The 16,543-nt window shown below is 41.8% G+C and overlaps 1 protein-coding gene across 2 annotated transcripts in view; it reads right to left on the minus strand.

The window, feature by feature from the left end:
• sbf2 (SET binding factor 2) overlaps positions 1–16,543 on the minus strand; it is a 571,743-nt gene that overhangs the window by 438,118 nt on the left and 117,082 nt on the right. The gene's annotated exons all lie outside the window — the stretch shown is intronic.

Raw genomic sequence — 16,543 nt, forward strand, 5'->3', positions numbered from 1 at the left:
CAGGTTTAAACTAGTAAAAGTGATTTTATGAATATCAGGAAATTCTTCACACAGTGATCAATGTGCAGAATAAACTACCAGACAAAGCTTTGCAGGCAAAAAATCTGTAATCATTTAAGAAATATTTGGATCCTAGAGTGGGGGGGATTGATAGGATCTCTCTGGATGGATAAATTAAATTCTCCTCGGTAATTATCTTGTGATCTTCTGACTCACTGACAGGCACAGTAATGATATTGTTTTTCACTGGGTACAAAGCTACTCAGGCATCAGCATATTTCTGAAACTCCCTTTGTTAAAGTCTGAACACCACAGATACACATCAGTCATGTTAAAGACCAGGAGATCAGTCCCATAGTCATCCTGGGCAGTTTCTCAAACCCACCTGGCTGGTCCATTTTGTAATTTTTTGTTCAAAAGTTAGGAGACACATTTGCAAGGGGTGGGGGGAAAGAGCAAGTGTCCACCCTTATCTTGGTTTCAATCTAAGCACTTCCTTCACTTTAGGGTGTCAGCCGTGGCTCATTGGTAGCACTGCACCTGAGTCAGAAGGTTGGGGGTTTAAGTCCTACTCCAGAAACTTGAGCACATGTTCTAGGCTGACATTCCAGTGCTGCACCGTTGGAGGTGTCGTCTTTCGGATGAGACTAGCTGCTCCAAGCTGTACCAGTACAACTAGGTTTCTGGCATCTCCCAACAACGTGGAGGTTTGCCCAGGTATGTATTATCCACAAAGAAACCCAACCAATTACCACCCTGTCAGCCTCCTTCCAATCACCAGTTAAGTGATTGGAAGGAGTCATCAATAGTGCCGTCAAGCAATACCTATTCACCAATAACCTGCTCACTGACGTTCAGTTCAGGTTCCACCGGAACCACTCAGCTCCAGATCGAATCATCACTTGGGACACAGGAACAGGAATAGGCCATTTAGCCCCACAAGCCTGTTCCACTATTCAACGAGATCTGTATCCTAAATCCACCCACCCGCCTTGGCTCCATATCCCTTAATACCCATGGCTAGCAAAAATCTATCGATCTCAGATTTAAAATTATTAATACAGCTAGCATCTATTGCTTTTAGTGGGAAAGAGTTCAACACTTCTACCACCCATTGCATGAAGAAGTGTTTCCTGACTTCTTTCCTGAATAGCCTGGCTCTGATTTTAAGGTTAGGTCTCCTTGTCCTAGACTCCCCCACCAGCGGAAAAAGTTTCTCTCTATCTACCTTATCAATTCCTTTCAAAATCCTAAAAACCTCAATCAAATCACCCTTTAACCTTCTCCATTCCAGGGAATACAAGCCTAGTTTATGTAACCCCTTCTCATAATTTAACCCTTGGAGCCCTGGTAACATACTGGTGAATCTGCACTGCACTCCTTCCAAGGCCAATATTTTCTTTCTAAGATGTGGTGCCCAGAACTATACACAGTACTCCAGATGTGGTCGAACCAGGGCTTTGTATAACTGTAGTAAAACTTCCTCCCCTTTATATTCTAGCCCTCGATTATTTTTTGTACCTGACTACTACATTTTAGGGATCTGTGTACATGAACCCCTAAATCTCTTTGGGCCTCCACTGTTCCTAACTTTTCACCATTTAAAAAATACTCAGATCAATCCTTTTTTGGTTCAAAATGGATGACCTCACACTTACCTGCTTTGAAATCCATCTGATACAGTTTTGCCCACTCACAATCTATCTTAATGGATCTTGACCTAAACATAAGAGCTGAATGTCAGAGGAGAGATGAGAGCAGCTGCCACTGACATTAAGGTGACATCCAAACGAATATGGCACGATAACAAAAATCGAGGTCAATGCTGGTCAAGGGGAAAACCCTCCAGTGGCTGGAGGTATACTTAACACAAAGGAAGATGGTTGTGACTGTCAGAAGCCAACCACGGCAGCTCCAGGAAGCGCTGCAGGAAGCATCCTCGGCCCAAACATTTTTAGCTGCTTCATCAATGTCCTTCCTTCCAGTACAAGGTCAGGCGTGGGGCTGTTTGCTGATGACTCTACAGTGTTCAGCTCCATTCACAAATGAAGCAGGTCCCAGGCCAGCCTACAGCAGGACCTCAAAACATCCAAGCTTGGGCTGACAGGTGGCAGGTAACATTAATACCGCATAGGTCCCAGGTAATGACTATCTTGAACAAGAGAAAGCCCAGCTGTCTCCCCGATCTTCAACATCACAACCACTACCACTGGGTCCCCCACCATCAATATCTTAGGGGTCACAATTGACCAGAAGCTTAACTGGATCAGCCATTTGAACACCATGGCTACAAGAGTAGGGCAGACACTGGATACCCTGTGATGAGTGGCTCATCTCCTGACCCCTCAAAGCCTCTCCACCATCTACAAGGCTCGTCAGAAGTATGATGGAATACTTGCCACTTGCCGAGATGCATGTGCTGCAACAATATCCTGGGATTCTCTACCTAACACCATTGTGGGAGCACTATCTCCACGGGGACTACAGCTATTCAAAGAGAAGGCCCACCACCACATTATTAGGAAGACTACGGATGGGCAATAAATGAGGCTTTACCAGCAAAATTCACATTGAGAACAAATTTTTAAAAATCAATTGTATTAAAGGGGAAAAGACAGAAGCACACAACAATGCAATATTTGCAGTGGTGGATTTAGAAATATTTGATTTGGGGGGGTGGGGGGGGTAAGTGAGCTCCGATGGTGTAAATTTATTTCCTAGTTCAGGGCATGTTCGGGCACCGGTAATTTTCATTTTGGGACTTCTTTGGTACATTTTCCAGCATTTTGAAGTGTATTGTGATTAAGAATTTGAAGCCAAAAATTATTCTGCAGTGGTGTTATATATCAACATGTAGTACCGTCAAAACACAGAAAATAAATGATTCTGAGGGGTAGAAAATGTGACTGGAATCTAGGGATGAAAATTTAAATGAACCCCAAATCAGACCTCAGCAAAATTCTGTGACTTTCATCTGCTATTTCAGTTTGCCTTTATCTTGAATATTTTCAAAGCCTCAAAAAAAACATGGGTAATTTCCTGGACATACAGAATTATGTCCACCTGATGAAAGGTGGATAAACTGATAGATCAATTTTTAAAAAGTTGCATATAAACGCTATCAACCATACTAGGAATATAAGATTCTGAAGTTCTTTGTGTCTTCAATGTGTTCTTAACATGAAATTTCTTCTGCTTAATTTGCATCAATATCAGCTGTAGCATGATGAAACTGGAATAACTTTCATTTGTCTTGCTTTCCTCCCACACTCTGCCTGTGCCACAGCTCTGGTCATCAGTTTGTAAAGTTGCCCAGGATATCTTATGAAATATGTTTTCTGCACATGCACTACATCAGACATACACAGAAGAGACAGCTCACATGGTATTCTGGGGCGATTTTACAGGTTCTGAAAATCAAGGTGCAGTGCAGCTACCACATGGGTTACGCAAACAGGTACTGAAAACACTGACCGCTTGCTCAAAACATAAGTAATTGGTAACTGTTTCATGTGCTTTCATTTGTGCTATCTGTAAAAGTTAATGTTTGTTGGCATTCATATTTGTTAAACAATGACCACAGGTGTTTAAACAATGACCCACCAGGTGCATGGTTCATACTCCTGTGACTCGGCCAACGTTGTCTACCTCATACGTTGCAGGAAAGGATGCCCCGGAGCATGGTACATTGGCGAGACCATGCAGACACTGCGACAACGGATGAACGGACACCGCGCAACAATCGCCAAACAGGAGGGTTCCCTCCCAGTCGGGGAACACTTCAGCAATCAAGGACATTCAGCCACCGACCTTCGGGTAAGCGTACTCCAAGGCGGCCTTCGAGACACACGACAACGCAAAATCGTCGAGCAGAAATTGATAGACAAGTTCCGCACCCATGAGGACGGCCTCAACCGGGATCTTGGGTTCATGTCACGCTACACGTTACCCCACCAGCGAACAAATGTTATCTGTTTTTAATATAACGGGTCAGTTGCTGTCTTTTCTATGTTTCTACCTCTCTATCTCTGTTTTTTTTTTTGTTTGTTGTTTTTTTTGGTGATTTGTATATTCTGAGACCTGGCAGGTAACACCTGTCTGTCTGCACACTGATTGCCTTGGCAACGGGCAGTTGAAAAAACTATCTGTTATCACCAGCATTGTTCTGTGAATTTTAAATGCGACTTCATTTCGAGGACTTCATTTCCACATCGTTCACCTGAGGAAGGAGGTAGCCTCCGAAAGCTTGTGAATTTAAAATAAAATTGCTGGACTATAACTTGGTGTTGTAAAATTGTTCACAAAATTAATAGTTAGCTCAGTGCAATTTTGTTTTAATTTGCCATGCATGTGACATCTTCATCCCTTAGCTGTAATCTTCTAAGTAATATGCATTTGGCAACCAAGCCTTCCACTGATCTGCTTAGGGAAGGAGCAGAGGAAAGTCTGTATAGTACAATGTTTGGTAATCACAGAGTCGGGGGCATCTATCTCAACAAACCTGACCAAATAATACGATGGTAACTTGTGAAAAGAGGAAGACCAAGAAAGAAAATATTTCACCGAGCACTATGCTTTTTCTTTGGAGTGCAGTTTAGTTGTGAATTCCATTTAAGCATTGTAGTTACATTGAGAACATTACAAAAATGCAATTTAAAAATGTACTTTATGCACATGAAGTACGTAATACTTTGAAAAAGTCCCTTTTCAAACAGGCTCTCTAACAACTGTGGTAACAGAGCATCAGTGCACATAGTTTCCCTTTCTGACATAACCTTCACTGCCACAACTCAGCATCACAAATATGAATGCAAGATGGATAATTAATGAGGTTGAATCCACTTAATAGTATAGTAATGTGATGCAAGTAAAGATTCCATTACATATTTCAACATGTAAGGAATCTTACAACACCAGGTTATAGTCCAACAAATTTATTTTAAAATCACAAGCTTTCGGAGATTATCTCCATATTTCAACATAGCAACTTTCTCAATCTTCAATTTGACTATCAGTACTGTCAGATTAAAGTTTCTTCATAGGAAACAGTTTTGGATACATATCATGAAATAAAAAAAATCCATTATTATGGTTGCCCAACAAACTTTATAGGTTAGCGATACTGCACAGTTTACATCAATGCAAGGCTAAATCCATTTCAAAAGACAATCTCTCATTCTGTTAGTTTCGTACCCAATACAGTTTAACTGTAACTGGCACCAAGTGAATTTTTTAAAAAGCTTCACTTTAATCTTTTAATGTTAACAGAAATGCAACGTTTTCTTTTTCACCTCAGCATCACTTCCAACAGATACCAGTTGCAAGCCTGAAGTACGTGCTCTTAGTCTTCTCATGACAACAGATTATAGCATACGTAAGGTAAAATAGCTTTATTGTCCAGTGTCTTCATTCATTGTTCTGAATTGTTAAACTTATATTCTTTGATTACTGTACACAATAATTCAAAACATTTCTTTCCATTTTAAATAATTAAAACAACATCTTTGGAAGTGATAAATGCTATGCAAATCCAAACTAAATTCATACCAAAAACATCAGTAACATATTGAAGTTATTTAGGAAAATTACTTCTTATACCCTTGGCACTCTTAGAAAAAACAAAAGAATGGGACTCTGGAGAAATAATTCTCAACTGGAGATTTTTTTCTGTCCAAACATTTGTAGTTGTTGCCAAAATGCTTTCTTTTCAAATATTTTCTTAATGTAGTTCATGACATAGCAGATCTCACAGAGGTCAATTTACTCATTTAAGCACTTTCCCTGACACACTGGCAGTTGAAGGTGAGGATCAGCTTTACAGCATGATTTTCCATTACAAGACAATAACTCTTCTGTATTTGCCACCAGGAGGTGCTCACACTTTCCAGACAGAATGAGATTAACTGGTGTGTTGCTAGCAAGACATACTTCCCTGGGTTTTCTTAAGTGCTTTGCTTTGCACTTCCTCCTCTCTCAGTAAGCACCATGCTCAGGGGGAATGAAGGAGGTGGGGAGAGGAGAGAAGAAATTCCCCATCAACCAGTTTTTTTAAAGAATTGGTGATGGAGAGAGGGGGGAGGAGGCGACGAGACAGAAGGGGGAAGTAAAGGGAGCACATGCATCAGAGACATGCAATGTCTGCCTCTAGCGATTGAATGTGTCTCGTTTCCTGGCAAACACAACTGGGAGCAATATTCAAGGTGTGGTCTGAGCAGAGTGTTACTCAGATTTATCATTAACTTCTCCGACTTATGTCCTACTGATTTGACTATGTAGTTTAACGTTATATTAGCTTTGTTGATCGCTGTTCTGCTTTGGTTACACAAGAGCATTGCGTCTACAAGATTCCTAGGTCTCTTTCAGTTTTCTTTCTTGTGTGTAACACTTTGCACTTTAGAATGTACAGCACAGAAACAGGCCATTCAACCCAACAGGTCCATGCCAGTACTTATGCTCCACATGAGCCTCCTCCCACCCTTCTTCATCTAACCCCATAAACTTGTCTGCATTAAATTTTATCTGCCAATATTCTGCCCACTTGTATATTTTACCCAATTCATTTGGTAATTTCTGAGCTACATCCTCAAATTCTGCTGCCTCTCCTAGTTTAATATCATCTGCACATTTTACCACTTTGCATTGAGTTTCTGGATCCAGGTGATTTATGGAAATCAAAAACAGTAGTGGTTACTTACATACATAAAATCTATAGTACAGAAACAGGCCACTCGGCCCAATTGGCCTATTTTGGAGTTTATACTCCACATGAGCCTCCTCCCACTCTATTTACATCTTCCCACCATGCCCCTGCATCCCTCTATTCTCCCTCATGTATGCATCAAGCCTTCTCTTAAATGCATCAGCGCTATCTGCTTCAACTACTCCATGTGGCAGCGAGTTCCACATTCTCACCACTCTCGATATAAAGAAATTTCTCCTAAAGTCTCTATTTGATCTGTTAGTGGCTATCTTATATTCATGCCCCCTTGCTCTGGACTCACCCACAAGTGGAAACGGTTATTCTACATCCACCGTATCGAACTACTTTATAACTTTAAACACCACTATCAGGTCTTCGCTTAGGTGACGGGTCAAGGCCAACAGTGCAAACCACCTCCAAAGGTTAAACAGATCAGGAAGAAAGACAAGACAAATCACAAATTAGTGATATGGTGCGGCCGAAAGTTGTAAAACGCTGTAAACTGTAGGAGGAAGGAAAGACTGAGGGCAATTCGGAGCTCTGCAGTTTTAAGGCCTTCAGAAAGAAAGATGTTTGGAGTCGGAGACAGTGCCCAGTATTACTTTTCTATTGGCATGGCAGATCTGAACACCAAATATTCAGCTTTTCATTATAGCTCCTTGATGCAAGCGTCAAGTGATTCCAAGAACAAGCAAGTCACGTATAATTAAAGAGACAGAAGACTTTGCTGTTTAAGATTCATTTTTGGTTTCTCATACATCAAAGTGATGTTACAGTAAGTGACTGTGAGATTAGGAAATTTAAAAAAGTTAAATACATTCAACAACTTTTGCTGACGCAGATATAACAGATGCATTGAAATCTACTGGCTCCTGACAAAAACAAATAGCAGATGTTCATATGCAGTAACTGCCCATATTACTTTCTAGCAACTTTTCACCTTTAGGTGGACTAGGTGCCCAATACCTGTGGCGCTTGACTCCATCTCAAACCGATGGCTATTAAGGCCTTTTGTGAAATGAGCTTGAGCAATCTCCACCATGTGCCTAGTAGGCGTCGGCTTAGTCAGCGATCCTATTTTTTTTGAGGTTGGATAAGGCACATTTTTGTTCCGGCAGAATATGGGAAGCTTTGTTCTGCAGCTAACTATTCTTATTCCTGGCCTGGATGGCTAAAATTGACAATACTCCATTCTCCAACACTGAGTACAAAAATTCAGAAACAAATCCATTAAAAAAATAGTATAGCACGTAAAAGAAATCACTCCTTTGTTGAAATGTGTTAAATAGAATCGCTGATTATAAAAGCAAACTGCATCACGAATCTTTCAGATGCTGACTAACTGATACTGCCCCAAAACCTGCAGGGTGCATTCCTGACAGTTATGCCAGGATCATGCCCACCAGTGGGCTCCAGCACTGATCCTGCAGTTTGCAGGGACATCGGTGGCGGGGGGGGCACCTCATTTGCAAAGGGGCAGTGGATATCATGCCACTGTGGGCACATCTCCGGCACCTTCCTGCCCCATCTTCTGGGTCGCTTGGACCAGCCAATATGATCCACTTCTGCCCTTCTAGAGGCCAGTATGCCTCACCTCACTCAGCACTTGAACCTGCGGTCTTATGCCAGGTCTCTTATGGGCTGGGGAAATGGGAGCTCCCAACTTAAGTCAGGACTGGGCGCATCTGGGTTGTGGCCTTTTTCAAAGCCATTCCGCCATACTCCTGCCAGAATTATCCAGTGGAAGTGCCAAGAAGATTCACCTGCTATATCTTTCATAAAGAAAACTTCCATGCAGTGTGACAGCCAAACATTTGTAAGAAAAACATCCTCTTTTCACCAGATACTTACAAATGAGGAAGGCCATTCAGCCCATCTTAATTCATCTATTTTACTAATAAACAGCCATAAAACAATTTGTCAAAAACAATGCATTTAAAACAATTTGCAAAATAACCCGTTATCTCAAAGTAAAAAGCTGTACCTGTCCAAGTAAACCTTCCACTAAACTGTAAATCAGTTGCTGCAAGAACAAAAATACCAATTCCTCCCCTCCTCTCCAGAAGATGACTCCTTGATGGCACCAATGAAACTATAGCCCAACGGCCCTCTAGTACATTGCCAAGTAGCCATTACTCATATGTGAGTCACGAAAGAGTACCGATAGCCTGTTTGAATGCTGGGGGCATCACAAGCAAGCTCAATTTTGTCCAGACCCAACATCTATATAGGAGAAATTCCAGCAAGCTAGTCAGGAATAAGGAATCTGACTGATATTCTTCTTTCTAAACCAGGACCATTTATGCCAACCATTGTTCCCTTCCACTGCCTTAGCTGAGGTCAGCTAACTCAGCACAAATCAGTGATCGAATCTGGAACCTTGCTGGACGAGATGACTTAGTTACTCACCGGATAAACTTGCCGAGCCATGAGGAACCTAGAAATGTACAAATCCAAAGAAGCGATACTGCTGCAATACATTACAACAGCTTTTGCCTACAGTACAACAGTGACTACATTTCAAAGGCACTTCATTGGTGTGAAGCACTTTGTGACATCTTGAGGTCATGAAAGGTAATACATAAATGCAAGTTCTTTCTTTCTAAAAAGCATTACCAATATCTCACACATAGTAAATAAAAAACTTGTATTTATCACTGCTCTGTGCTTCACATATAATTAATTGCCTACTTTGAAGTGCAGTCATTGCAATGTTAGTGAATGAAGGAACATTTGCACACAACAATGGTATTGGTTCAGGGAGAAATGTTGGCTAGGTCACTAGGAGAATTCCATTTATTGAGTGATGCGAAACCCGTCCATTTATTTAGTTCTTTTAAAAGGTGATGGTCAGAATATATACCAAGATTATATTTGGAAGCTTGCCCTAAAATTATTTCAGGTCTTTTTCTTTAATAACTTTGAACAAAACAGAGGGAAATAGATGAACTAAATTATAATATTATTCCTGGTGTCCACAAAAAACTCCAGTCTTTGCGATGTCGACCGGTCGTGGAAGGCCTTAAGAGTACCGGTGGACACCGTGTGCTCCTTCTCCAGGGCCGCCCGAGCACAGAAAAGACCGAGGCAGAGAGGTGGGCAGGCAAAGTGACCCATCCCCCTGGGCCACATTCATCCTGGACCTAAAGATAGCCACCTTGGCACAGGAGCAGACCAACGAGAAGACCAACCTCTGACCTGCCAGCCCCCCCCTCTGCACCGGGTAGCCAAAGATCAGGAGCTTCAAACTGAAATGAAGCCAGGAATTAAGGGCAACTCCCATAAATTATTTCAGGAGATTAAAACTAAATGCAACCTACCAAAAACGCATTTTAGTTTTTACACAGCAGATGTTCTGTTCGATGGAGCTTTCCAAGGCATCGAAGTTGGAGTTGCTTACATCTAAGAATCACAATTTTCATTTTATTTCCAAATCTTACAAGCCTCTCAACAAGTGGTAAACAAAGTAGAGAAAGGGACTTCAGGTTGCACTATTTAGTTATATATCTATGTTATTAAGTAGCTCATCCAACTTAATCTCTACTGAATTTACAAGATGCTTGGTAGGCTGCATGCTATGAGCACAGTCAGATGTCTCCTTAAATAATAGAAGGACTAAAGTTAACCTGCTGCATCTGATAAAAAAAAAGAATTGCTGAAAAGATTATTCATGGCCATTTTAAGATTTCAAAAAATAAACCTTGCTGCTCAGATCAACTATTTTTGTATAAACAAATACCCCAAGCTTGTATGTGTATTTATTGAATCTCTTCCCCACTAGAGAAAAAAAATGCAAATTCATAAAGGCACATCTGCCTCGTAGCTTTACTTGTTATTTTACTGTTGCCTCTCCATCTCCCCAATTCTTCTTCTCCCTCCTCAAAAGTAAATTAAAACATATTCACAATGTTTCATATGTTTGCTCTCTCTTCCCCAGCAATTAAAGCATAACATTATATATTTGCTGTAGGTATGAACTGCATAAACCATTAAAATTATGCTCACAAAAGGTATGCCTAACAGTAGAGTTGCCTGACTACCAGCATCCATAGTTTGATCTCCAATATTAAGATATATCCTAACTCCACACACTGGGTGGGTGATTCTTCTCATTTTCAGTGAAGTTACCAGATGCAGTCCACAGTAGTGCATTTTAGGGCAAAGGTCCCATTATACCTGACTATGGAATAGCATATATACCAGTAGTGCAAAAAGCCAGAATACCAATTATCCACCTTCCCAGAATATCTCATTTATTCTGATTATCAAATTAAATTTCTATTAATTTAGTAGTCCAAGAGTTACTAGCCCTGAAGATGAAGACTGCCAGAATCCCTAGGAAGAGACCCCATTTTGCCAAGTCTACCATTTCCAAGAGTTTCCTTTTGCCTTGCAAGGAGTGGAACTCACATTTGCACTTTCAAGATAAATGACAGCAAGGAAGTAGAGCTAGAGACGTGCAAAGCCAGGAGTTCCCGCTTTGCAGGCTGGAAGGGGACCCTACCTTGAATCATAGTAGGTACAGCACAGGAGGAGGCCATTTGGTCCATCATGTCTTTGCAGGCTCTTTGACTGAGCATCCAATTAGTTCCATTCCCCTGCTCTTTCCCCATAGCCCTGTAAATTTTTTCCCTTCAAGTATTTATCCAATTCCCTTTTGAAAGTCACTATTGAATCTGCTTCCACCGCCCTTTCAGGCAGTACATTCCAGACCATTACAACTCGCTGCGTAAAAAAATGTTTCCACGTCACCTCTGGCTATTTTGCGGATCGCCTTAAATCCGTATGCTCTGGTTAGCAACCCGCCTGCCACTGGAAACAGTTTCTCCTTATTTACTGTGTCAAAATTGTTCATGATTTTGAATAACTATCAAATCTCCCCTTAACCTTCACTGTTCTAAGGAGAACAACTCCAGCTTCACCAGTCTCTCCACATAACTGAAGTCCCTCATCCTTGGCACCATTCCAGTAAATCTCTTCTGCACCCCCTCTAAGGCCTTGACATCCTTCCTAAAGTGTGGTACCCAGAATTGAACACAATGCTACAGCTGAGGCCTAACTAGTGTTTTATAAAGGTTTAGCATAACTTCCTTGCTTTTGTATTCTATACCTCTATTAAGCCCAGGATCCCAGATGCTTTTTTAAACAGCCATCTCAACTTGTCCTGCCATCTTCAAAGATTTGTGTATGTGCACCCCCAGGTCTCTGTTCCTGCACCCCCTTTAAAATTGTATAATTTAGTTTATATTGCCGCGCCTCATTCTTCCTACCAAAATGCATCGTTTCACACTTCTCTGCGTTAAATTTCATCTGCCATGTATTTGCCCATTTCACCAGTCTGAATATATCCTCCTAAAGTCTGTTATTATCTTCCACATTGTTTACTACATTTCCAAGTTTAGTGTCAACTGCAAACTTTGAAATTATACCCTCTTTACCCAAGTCCAGGTTGTTAATATATATCAAAAAGAGCAGTGGTCCTAATACTGACCCCTGGTATTAGTATTAGTATTAGTACTGTATACTTCCCTCCAGTCTGAAAAACAACCGTTCACCGCTACTCTCTGCTTTCTGTCCCCTAGACAACTTTGTATCCACGCTGCCACTGTCCCTTTGATCCCAAGGGCTTTAATTTTGCCAACAAGTCTATTATGTTGTACTTTATCAAATGCCTTTTGAAAGTCCATATACACATCAACTGCACGACCCTCATCAATCCTCTCCATTACTTCATCAAAGAACTCAATCAAGTTAGTCAAACAGGATTTTCCTTTAACAAATCCATGCTGACTTTCATTTATTAGCCCATACTTTTCCAAGTGCCAATTTATTTTGACCCGGATTATTGTCTCTAATTTCCCCAAATCCGACGTTCGGCTGACTGGCCTGTAATTGCTGGGTTTATCCCTCTCACTTTTTTTTTTGAACAGGGGTGTAACATTTGCAATCCTCCAATACCATCCCCATATTTAAGGAGGATTAGAAGATTGTGGCCAGAGCCTCTGCAATTTCCACTCTTACTTCCCTCAGTAACCTAGGATCCATCTCATCTGGACCAGGTGACTTTTCTACTTTGAGTACTGCCAATCTTTTAAGTACCTCCTCTTTATCTATTCTTGTTCTATCCAATATCGCTACTACCTCCTCCTTTACTGCTACAATGGCAACATCATCTTCTCCAGTGAAGACGGATGCAAAGTATTCATTTACTGCCTCAGCTATGCCCTATGCCTCCACAAGAAAATCTCCTTTTTTGTCCCTAATCGGTCCCAAGCTTCCTTTGACTACCCTTTTACTATTTATATGTTTATAAAAGACTTTTGGGTTCCCTTTTATGTTAGCCGCTAATCTATTCTCATACTCTCTCTTTGCCCCTCTTATTCCCTTATTTAGATCGCCTCTGTATTTCTGTATTCAGCCTAGTTGTCTATTGTATTATGAACCTTACATTTGTCATCGGTCTCCTTTTTCTGTTTCATTTTAATCTCTATATCTTAGCTTTGGGTGCCCTTCCTTTCCCCCTCGTAGAGATGTGTCTACTCTGTACCCGAACCAACTCCTCCTTGAAGGCCTCCAATTGTTCAATTGCCGTTTTGCCTACCAATTTTTGATTCCAATCCACCTGGCCAAGATCCCTTTGTAACTCACTGAAATTTGCCCTCCTCCAGTTAAACATTTTCAGATTTGATTGTTCCTTGTCCTTCTCGATAACTATTCTAAACCTAATGATATTATGATCACTGCTCCCCAAATGCTCCCCCACTGAAACATGCTCCACCTGCCCCATTTCATTCCCAGAACTAAATCCAGTACTGTTTCCTTCCTGGTTGAGTTGAAACACACTGTTCCAGAAAGTTCTCGAACACATTTCAGGAATTCCTCCTCCTCTTTGTCCTTTATACTGTTACTGTCCAAGTCTACATTGGGATAACTGAAGTCCCCCATTATCACTACTCCATAATTCTTGCATCTTTCTATAATTTGCAGCTCTATCTCCTTCCCTATAGTATACATCCAGTAGCGTAATAGCTCCTCTATTGTTCCTTAATTCTAACCAAATTCTTTCTGTCTTTTACCCCTCAACTACATCACCCCTTTCCAATGCTTTAATAGTTTCTTTGATCAATACTGCCATGCCCCCTCCTTTCTTTCCTTCCCTATCTTTCCTGAATACCTTGTAGCCAGGAATATTAAGTACCCAATCCTCCACTTCTTTGAGACAGGTCTCTGTTATTGCCACTATATCATACTTCCATATGGCAACTTGAGCCTGCAGTTCACCAACTTTATTTACCATGCTATGTGCATTAACACACATGCACTCCAATCTCATAGACTGCCTCGTGTTTGCCCCGACTGATCCCTCCTACTTCTGAACTATTCTTTACTCTAATGTTACTTGTCCACTGTGCACCTTGTTTCTCCTCTCTAATGTTTCATCCTGGTGCCCATCCCCCTGCCAAATTAATTAGTTTAAACCCTCCCTCACAGCACTAGTTAACCTCCCCACAAGGACATTGGTCCCAGCTCTATTGAGGTGCAACCTGTCCATCTTGTATAGTTCCCTCCTGCCCCAAAACTAGTCCTAATGCCCCAGGAATCTGAAGCCCTCCCTCCTGCACCATTGCTCCAGCCAGACTTTAACCTGTCTTATCCTACTATTCCTATATTCCCTAGCATGTGGCACTGTGAGGAATCCAGAGATTACTACCTTTGAGGTTCTGCTTTTTAACTCCCTCCCTAACTCCTGAAACTCTTACTGTAGGACCTTCCATGTCATTGGTTCCCACATGGACCAAGATTTCCAGCTGATCCCCTTCCCCCCCTCCCCCCAAAATGTTCTGCACCCTCTCAGTGATGTCCTTTACTCTGGCACCAGGGAGGCAACACACCAAGTGGGACTCACGTTAGCAGTTGCAGGAATGCCCGTTTATCCTCCTGAATATCGAATCCCCGAGAACAACGGCATTTCTTTTGCTCCCTTGTGCAGCCGAGTCTCCCACGGTGCCGTGGATTTGCTCCTGACTGCACTTCCCCGAGGTGTCAACAACCTCGCTGGTATTCAACATTGAATACTGGTTTGTGAGTGCCACACTCCCAGGGGGCTCCTGCACTGCCTGCCTGTTCCTCCTAGTCTCTCTGGTGGTCGCCCACTCCCTCTCTGCCGGTCGCCCACTCCCTCTCTGCCTGAACTCTCTGTAGCTGCGGGTGACCACCTCCTAAAATGTGCTATCCACAAAACTCTCAGCTTCCCGTATGCACTGTAATGACGCTAGCCGATCCTCAAGCTCAGAAACCCTGAGCTCAAGCAGTTGGTGGCACTTCCTGCACGTAGTTCTCCAGGACACACAAGGTGTTCTGGAGTTCCCATATGGCACAGGATGTGCATATGACTGGCCCCAGCTGTTCTAACATGTTAGCTACCAGTTATTTAAACTTTGTTCAGCTTTAAGACACTTTACTGTTCATCTGTCACTAAAACACTAACCACTAACCAATGAACTAAATGCTTACTGACTTACCCTCTGTGCTCCTCCTTGCCTTGTTTTGATTCCTTGTGTGGCTCCCTTTACAGTCCGCTCAGTCCTAGTCTATAGTGTTTTGGTTTAAATCACTTAGCACCTCCTTCCCCCTCTGCAACTAATTCCCACATTCACTGAATTCCCAGTTGAATGTCCTCACTCTATTAGCGCTTCACTCTGTTAGAGGTTCAATTTCTGTCTTTCCCAACCTCTGTGCTCAAGCTCCAGAATACTGGCCTCCATCAGAGCCTGTGTAGGCCCCACTGGTGGGGTCCAGGCCATGCAAGTGGCTCGGACTCCTGAAGCTTTCCCCTTGCTCAGAGGGCAATAGGTCAATTGGCAGGGTGAGGGGGAACTTGGACAAGAGGTGGGTGGGCACCAGAGTTTTCAGCAGTCACCGGCAGGCAGGTGCCATAGAAGTGCCTACCCACTGACCACAACAAACTCCAGCAGAATAGCACATTGCTAGAGGGCACTGTCGGGCATGATCCCACCTTAACCACGGGGATTGCGGCCCAAGGAATTTTGGGGCCAATATATCAAGATACAATTTAGCAGGAATTCAGTCAACAAAACAATTAAACTATGTCACTCCTCCCCAGAATGGCAGGCACAAAAAGCTTCCTCGAAGTTCAATAAACCAAATGACGCCCATGGAATTACTTTACAAGTTGAAAATTACACAATTATAGCACTGTATGAAATTCTTTACAGTACATAAAAAGTTGTGCTGACTGGTCATTAAAAAAGACTAAACATCATAACTCTGATTTATTTCCATTTAAGTGCTTTCACCATGGAAATAAATAGCAGTCATTCTGGTTAGTCATTGTCTGATGTAATTGAACAGCAGGAGCACAGTCGTGTGTCACAGGGGGCATAGTTAATGATCTGGAAGCAATAAACACAGTGTCCAAACATTGCTATCAGGACAGTGTGGCATGTGCTAATGGCAATGTACGTGGAAGCTAGATAATAATGCTTTAAAAGTTTACATTAAAACGTGAAACATGACAGTCATTGTAGCCTTATGTCTTCAAACACACAATTAAGGCAGAAGATTTGGATGGCAACATTTTACAATAATTAATGAATAAACATTACTGTGCCCCAGTAGACACAGGAAATACCAACAATAGTTCTAGCTAATGGGCTGCATTAACCCACAAATGACTTGGGTCCTTTTTTCAAATGGAATGAATTCTTTTGTAAAGATCTGGGTTTTCCACATTTTTATGGATTAATATAAAATACTGAACAAGTTTACTGCTCAGTTTTTATTTTGGATTATATGCAAGACAATACACTTTCAAAACATTGT

This window comes from Heptranchias perlo, chromosome 12, assembly GCF_035084215.1.
Source record: "Heptranchias perlo isolate sHepPer1 chromosome 12, sHepPer1.hap1, whole genome shotgun sequence".
Classification (NCBI taxonomy): Eukaryota; Metazoa; Chordata; class Chondrichthyes; order Hexanchiformes; family Hexanchidae; genus Heptranchias; species Heptranchias perlo.